Genomic DNA, 9,003 nt, shown 5'->3' on the forward strand with positions numbered 1-9,003 from the left:
ATATATATATATATATATATATATATATATATATATATATATATATATATATATATATATATATATATATATATGACAATGTCAGACCACGGAGGAAAAATGAAACAGGAATTTCCTTAAGTACTTTCGTATATTAATACATCTTCAGAAGGAACATATACTCTCCTTCTGAAGATGTATTAATATACGAAAGTACTTAAGGAAATTCCTGTTTCATTTTTCCTCCGTGGTCTGACATTGTCACATTTTTAAATCACGTGTTTATTTTCGTGATATACACACACACATATATATATATATATATATATATATATATATATATATATATATATATATATATACATATATATACATATACATATATATACATATATATATATATATTTATATATATATATATATATATATATATATATATATATATATATATATATATATATATATATATATATGTCGTACCTAGTAGCCAGAACTCACTTTTTGGCCTACTATGCAAAGCCCGATTTGCCTAATAAGCCAAGTTTTCATGAATTAATTGTTTTTCGACTACCTAACCTACCTAACCTAACCTAACCTAACTTTTTTGGCTACCTAACCAAACCTAACCTATAAAGATAGGTTAGGTTAGGTTAGGTAGGGTTGGTTTGGTTCGGTCATATATCTACGTTAATTTTAACCCCAATAAAAAAAAATTGACCTCATACATAATGAAATGGGTAGCTTTATCATTTCATAAGAAAAAAATTAGAGAAAATATATTAATTCAGGAAAACTTGGCTTATTAGGCAAATCGGGCCTTGCATTGTAGGCCAAAAAGTGAGTTCTGGCTACTAGTTACGACATATATATATATATATATATATATATATATATATATATATATATATATATATATATATATATATATATTGTGACGATAATCTCTTTCAAGAGAGATTGAGCCTGCTCTTCTCTACATCAAGTTACGTATATTATACAACAATAAGATGCTACCTTCAAGATACGTCTACCAGTAGCACAAAACGTTCTGACCAGGAGGCAAATGTACCCAAGACTCACACCCTACTCCACACTTCCTCTACGCCGGCTCATCATCAACCAGCCGACTACCCTTCCCAGCCTGCCTTCTCCTGATTGGTGACTCGCCGACTGCACACCTGCACTTCTGCACCTCAGCGCCCTTTACCTGAGTCGATGTCTGGGCTTGAACCAGCCATTGAAGTCAGAATATCCTTGTGCTCTCAAGCAGTGAACAACTAACTGATATACGCTGTGTATTAGGTTGATGTTTCTCCTGAAATAATCAGGTGCTGAGAATAGCGCCATATTCTCAGCACCTGATTATTTTTCACTGTGTATTTATATTATTGTAGAGTAACTTCATATCTATTATTCATTTATGTTATAGGTTTTTGACTTGTTTGTTTGCACTGTACATAGCCAAGGGATTGTTTTTGGTTATAATTTGTTTTCTTTATTAATTAAAGTTTCATTGTTCATACTATGTGTTTTCCGTGTCTTCCCTTACTTTACCATAGATAAACAGGCAAGCAGTCTTATCTTTTTTTTGTAAGTGTGACTAGGCATTGACACCTGCCATTGGAGGAGTGCCGAACATCTACACTCCTACACTTTCCCGTCACATTTAATGGGGGCCTGTCCTAGGAGCTTCACTCAGGTACTAATACCAGAACGTCAATTTGTGGTAAGCGTACTTGGCTTTGACACAGTTGCTTTTCAATATTTTCATTACTTTTAATATTTATATGGTGCTGTGTGTATTGTGCATTCCGAGAGTAGCATATTGTGAGTGTTGGATAACTTTGGATTGTGTGGTGACTGTAGGTCGCAGTCATTCTCTTTATTGATCATCCCTCCCTCCGTGTTATTACTCGTGTTTTCCACCATTTGTCCCTAGGATATTTCTCAATCTCAGACAGATCATCATTTTGGGTACCCTGGTACTTTGGTTTGTCTTCGGGTCTAAGCACCCTATCTTCTGCAATCCGACCAAAGGAGGATACAGAGGGCCATAGTTCCTCAAGCAGGGACTACGTTGCTGAGTTGGGACCTCAACAGCAGTTCTCGTCACCAGTTGACACTCGCACCCCTACACGTCGGTCAGAGATGATGATATTTACTTTGGTAGGGAATTAGTTTTCTTTTTTCAGAGCACAAAGTTCGCTAATTCTGTAAGTATCATATTCATTTAGTGGGAAACCCTTGCTTCTGTCCTATAGAGACTCGGCAAGGTATGCCTACATTCTTGGACTACCTTATCCACTTTGGAACAATTAAATGTTTCATTTGTTTTAGAAACTCAGTTTCATTTATTTAGTAGGATTTTCTTGCCCTTATTCTCTTACATAGAGTACCGGGTACAAGATTTCCTGCGATTTTGATTGACTAATCATTTACCATTCTAAAATTAACATTAATTGTTAAATATTAAATTCCACAGGATAGTTACCAGTTGCCACGTTATCCTGTTACTGACACTTACCATATCACAAGTATTCATTGTACATTTATTTGCTATTTTTCACCATGTTTCGTCTCCAAGTTTTTCGTAACGGTCCAGCAGGTGAAATAGGGAACTTAAGTCGTGCCAAGAGGACAAAGAAGAAACCGACTACATCAGATGTGCGAAGTCAGCTGACACCTACAGCCTCATCCACCGGCTTACACCAGAACCACCTTCCAATAAGAAGACTTGGTATAGTTATGATAAAATGGGTGCCGATCAAGCGAGCTCACAATTGTATTGTAAGTATTGCAAACTCTATGGACATACCATAGATAGATGTGGGAAAGCTCAATACAAAGGCAATGAAACAACTAAACCCAAACCGACTCCTTCTAAGTCCGGTAAGCCTGTGATGAATGTTGGTGTTCCTGTTAATGATCTTTGTCTCTTCAGCAAACACCTATATCCTGGAACTGACTCTGCCAGCAGTACAGATTCGGAGGGACATTTCAAATTGAAGATCTTGAGGGACACAGCGGCTCTTCAGTCTATAATATTGAAATCAGCTGTGCCTAACATCACCTACTCCGGGGAAACCGTCCTTATCACTGACCTCACTGCTACCACTCCGTATCCACTCGCCAGAATCCACCTGGATTGTCCTTTTGTGACCGGTGAAGTCCAAGTTGCCATCAGGGAGAAGCCTTTTCCCATGTCTGGAGTGCAACTTCTCCTGGGCATCGACTTGGCAGAAGATCTGCAACCGTCCAACCTGATCATCATGGACAAACCCCAGGTTTGTAACTCTGTAGTGGACAAACCCATCTTTAAGTATGTTTCAGCAGAGGTCCAAGAAAGTGATGAAGTTTCTCCTCCGGTTTTTGTGACCACTCGTACCCAAGCTGCACGACCGCAACCAGCTGACTCTACTGCTACCGCTGTCCCTCAAGACCCTTAGAATCTACCACCGAATCTTACTAGTTTGGAGTTCCATAAGTTACAGAGGGAAGATCTATCATTAACACCATTATTCTTCCAGGCTGAGACTCAACCTGACAGTATCGCTGGGTTCTTCCTAGAGAATGAGTTGCTCTACCGCAGGTACAGACCCAGCAAGCTGAAGGAGGACAACGATTGGGCCAATGTCGAACAACTAGTGGTTCCTACCAGCCTACGGCCCGATATTCTACACCTGGCCCACGGAGTTCTTTCTCACTATGGTTTTAACAAAACCTACCACGGAATCAGACAAGACTACTACTGGCCAGGTATGGTTAAGGTCGTCAAAAGTTACGTGCAACAGTGTCATACATGTCAGATGGCAGGTAAACCTAACATCTCTATTCCCCAGGCCCCATTGACTCCTATTCAGGTGCCTGCGGAACCTTTCCACAGACTCAACATAGACTGTGTTGGTCCTTTACCCCGGACCAGTTCTGGAAACGCCTATATATCAACTATCCTGTGTCCTACCACCAGATTCCCCATAGCAGTTCCAGTAGAGAACATTACGGCTGCTACTGTGGTGAAACAGCTATTGAAGATCTTCACCCAGTATAGATTTCCAAGAGAGGGTCAAAGTGACTGTGGCACCAACTTCACCAGTGATCTCTTCAAGAAGATACTGGAAAAGTTCAACATCACACAGGTACTGTCCAGCCCATATCATCCTGCTTCACAGGGTTCTCTTGAACGTAGTCATCAGACTATTAAAGCACTCCTAAAGAAATTTTGGAATGAAACCTTGAAGGACTGGGATAAACAACTTGACCTCATTATGTGCATTTTCAGAAGTCTCCCCAATGAGTCTCTAGGAGTATCTCCTTATGAGATGCTCTACAGACATAAGTGCCGTACTCCTCTCAAAGCTTTCAAAGACTCTCTACGTAATACCACCTTCAGTGACCCTCAGAATGTGCCCCAGTTTCTTCAAAACCTAAAACACATTTTAGAGAGAGTACGTAAATTTGCTAATGACAATCTACTGAAAGCTCAGGAGAGGATGAAGACTCATTTTGACCAACGCAGCAAACTAAGGAAATTTAAACCAGGAGACTTCGTGTTGGCATATTTTCCTATCTCAAGTTCTCCATTGCAAAACAAGTTTTCAGGACCTTACCGCATCAAGGAGTGCAGAAACAACCATAACTACGTTCTTGAGACTCCAGATAGGTGGTGGAAGACCCAGTTGTGCCACGTCAACCTCCTGAAGCAGTATCAAGGTACTCCCCCTACTGTGTTGGTATCATTATCCAACTTTAAAGGTCCATACCTCCACAGTGAGACCTTCCCTGCTTCTCCTCCCGAAAGCACTAACACTGAGCCAGTGCCTTCCAACTCAGAAAGCCTTAATGATCTTCATACCTATTTGCAGGACAGTAATAGTGCTCCTCTCATCAGAATCTTCAAGGAACATCAGAAGTTGTTCAGCGATGATCCACAGGAGTGTAATGTGGTTCAGCACGACATCCAGCTACTCCCCGACACCCGGCCAATTCGTCAACATTTCTATAGAATCAGCCCGAGCAAAAAGGAAGTTATGCGTGCTGAAGTACAGTACCTCCTGGATCATGGGCAGGCCACCCCTTGTCAGTCCCCTTGGGCCTCACCCTGCATCTTGTTGCCGAAACCGCAAGGTAAAGTGAGGTTGTGTACCGATTACCGGAAATTGACTCTTGTGACTATCAAGGATGCTTATCCATTACCTAGAATAGATGACATCCTTGACGCCATTGGTAATTCTCAGTACCTATCAAAGCTAGACTTACTCAAGGGATACTACTAAGTATGTTTGACAGAGCGAGCTAAGGAAATATCTGCCTCCACCATTCCTTTTGGCCTTTACAGATATGAACGCCTTCCATTTGGACTATGTAATGCCCCGGCCACCTTCCAGCGAGCTGTCAACCGTGTCATCCAGGGCTTAGAAAGCACCTACGCCTACTTGGATGATATCGTTGTGGCAACTAACACCTGAAACGAACATCTCCTCCAGCTGCAAGGATTGTTCGCCAAGCTCATGACAGCCGGCCTCACCATCAACTTGGGCAAGTCCACCTTTGCTAAAGGTAAAGTGCGTTATCTTGGTCATGAGATAGGGAGTGGCAGCAATGCTCCGTTAAACATACATACCCAAGCCATCCAGCATTACCCACTGCCTACCACCAGGAAGCAGCTTCTGCGCTTCCTTGGTCTTGCCTCCTACTACCGCAGGTTTGTGAAGAATTTTAGTACGGTGGCGGCACCATTGATCACTTTAACCAGCCCCAAGCAATGGTATAATTGAACCATTCAGCAGACCATTGCTTTGGAACAACTTAAATCCATGATCTCTTCTAATCCTATTCTCGCCTCGCCAGATATCACGAAGCCTTTCATCCTCCATGTCGACGCCAGTGGTACCGGCATCGGGGGCGTCTTGATGCAACAACGAGGTGAGGATGTTCTACCTGTTAGCTACTACAGCTACAAGTTAAAACCACACCAGAAGAATTACAGCACTATCGAGAAGGAGCTACTCTCCATCGTCCTGAACTTGCTGCACTTTGAATCATACCTCAAGGTGCTCGGTCTACCACCATCTACTCGGACCACAATCCCGTACGCTTCTTGCAGCAAGCCCAATTCAACAATCAACGACTTCTACGATGGGCTTTATATCTGCAGAATTTCAACCTGGAGATCTTCTACATTAAGGGTTCTGACAACATCATAGCAGACGCCCTCTCCAGAGTCTATGAGGTAGAGGTAGCTCCACCTACCACTCTACCACCTGAAGACGTAACTTCACCCGTAAGTGCAGGCTTCGGGGGAGAAGTGTGACGATAATCTCTTTCAAGAGAGATTGAGCCTGCTCTTCTCCACATCAAGTTACGTATATTATACAACAATAAGATGCTACCTTCAAGATACGTCTACCAGTAGCACAAAACGTTTTGACCAGGAGGCATATGTACCCAAGACTCAACCCCTCCTCCACACTCCCTCCACGCCGGCTTGTCATCAACCAGCCAACTACCCTTCCCAGCCAGCCTGCTCCTGATTGGTGACTCGCCGACTGCATACCTGCACTTCTGCACCTCAGCGCCCTCTACCTGAGTTGATGTCTGGGCTTGAACCAGCCATTGAAGTCAGAATATCCTTGTGCTCTCAAGCAGTGAACAACTAACTGATATACGCTGTGTATCAGGTGGATGTTTCTCAGCTAGCGCCATATTCTCAGCACCTGATTATTTTTCACTGTGTATTTATATCATTGTAGAGTAACTTCATCCCTATTATTCATTTATATTATATGTTTTTGACTTATATATTTGCACTGTACATAGCCAAGGGATTGTCTTTGTTTATAATTTGTTTTCTATATTAATTAAAGTTTCATTATTCATACTATGTGTATTGCGTGTCTTCCCTTACTTTACCACACATAAACAGGCAAGCAGTCTTATCTTTTTTTTGGAAGTGTGACTAGGCATTGACACCTGCCATTGGATATATATATATATATATATATATATATATATATATATATATATATAATATATATATATATATATATATATATATATATATATATAATGTCGTACCTAGTAGCCAGAACGCACTTCTCAGCCTACTATGCATGGCCCGATTTGCCTAATAAGCCAAGTTTTACAGAATTAATATATTTTCTCTATTTTTTTTCTTATGTAATGATAAAGCTACCCATTTCATTATGTATGTGGTCAATTTTTTTTTTATTGGAGTTAAAATTAACGTAGATATATAACCAAACCTAACCAACCCTACCTAACCTAACCTAACCTATCTTTATAGGTTAGGTTAGGTTAGGTAGCCGAAAACGTTAGGTTAGGTTAGGTTAGGTAGGTTAGGTAGTCGAAAAAACATTAATTCATAAAAACTAGGCTTATTAGGCAAATCGGGCCTTGCATAGTAGGCTGAGAAGTGCGTTCTGGCTACTAGGTACGACATATATATATATTAGTATATTTTGGTAGCAGTCTTTCCTGTAGACATATATTATTAAATATGACCGAAAAAGTAAGATTAATAATTCTAACACGAATTTTCTCGATCTTTCTTACGTTTCTTTTCACTGTTGATGGTAATTCAAAAATCAATTCTCCGAAATTCATTTTTATTTAGAGTCTGACGCGACACTTGAGCGCTTTCCGTAAAACTTATTACATTTTCAAAGACTTTAGTTTACACACACACACACAACTTTAACTGAATAGAGCTTAAACATCTTCTAGTTTTTATATCTACATTTGGGTGAGGTGACATGTTACAGTAGTTTTGGATGAGGTGAAAATAAACTTTTAATGTTTGATAGCGTTTGAATGAATGTTTGATAGCGATGATAGCGGACAGAGTGTATCGTGATCCGGCCTGTACTCCTCTTGACATACCAGGAAACATTCTAAGGAAACTACTCAAAGCTTGTACTAAAGAGGCACCCTTCTTGAGCCCGGATGGGCACATGTATAAGCAAGTAGATGGGGTCGCCATGGGTTCTCCCCTAGGTGTCCTGTTTGTTAACTTCTACATGGGTACCATCGAGCATAAAGTCGTAGTCGACATGAACTTGAAACCGGCCATATACTGCAGGTATGTTGACAACATTTTTACACAGGTACCTGATGTCAGACATCTGCAGGAGCTGAAGGAGGCATTTGAGCAGAATTCTGTGTTGCGTTTCACTTACGAGATGGAGAAGGATGGGAAGCTGCCCTTTCTAGATGTAACAGTCATGGAAAGGAGCGGAGGTTTCCACACTGCAGTCTACACTAAGGAAACAAACATAGGAATGTGCCTAAATGCCAACAGTGACTGCCCAGACAGGTACAAGAGGAGTGTTGTTAACGCTTATGTCGACCGTGCTCTCAGCCACTGCTCAGGATGGACGCAAGTCAACGAAGAACTCTGTAGGGTAAGGCAGGTCCTAGTCAACAACGGATTCTCCAATGGTTTGGTGGAAGACATCATAAGAAGAAAAGTGAAACGCCATGCAACCTCTGAAGAGACAACTAACACAACACCTATACCCCCTATAAGACTATTTTACAGGAACTTCTTTTCCACAGCTCATAAAACGGAGGAAAGGGTCCTGAAAGATATTGTTAATAGAAACGTTATCCCTACAGACAAAAATCAGAAGATACAACTGACGATTTACTATAAAACCAAAAAAACGGCCAGCCTACTCATGAGAAACTCTCCAGACACAAAGCAGAACGCTTTTAAAAGAGACCAACGTCGTCTATGCCATTCAAATGCCCTCTTGGGGACTGTAAGCCTCAAAAAACTCAGTATATAGGCAAGACAACAACATCTCTTTCCAGGCGTTTAACGATGCATAAGCAACAGGGCTCCATTAAGGAATATATAATCTCTTCCCACAACCAAACCATCACCAGAGAAATCTTAGCAAACAACACAGAAATCATCGATAGATACAGCGATAGCAGGCGGCTTGACATCTGCGAGGCACTACACATCAAGAAGTCAACACCAGCAATCAACAGCCAATTAAT

The sequence above is a fragment of the Procambarus clarkii genome, chromosome 45, assembly GCF_040958095.1.
Source record: "Procambarus clarkii isolate CNS0578487 chromosome 45, FALCON_Pclarkii_2.0, whole genome shotgun sequence".
Lineage (NCBI taxonomy): Eukaryota > Metazoa > Arthropoda > Malacostraca > Decapoda > Cambaridae > Procambarus > Procambarus clarkii.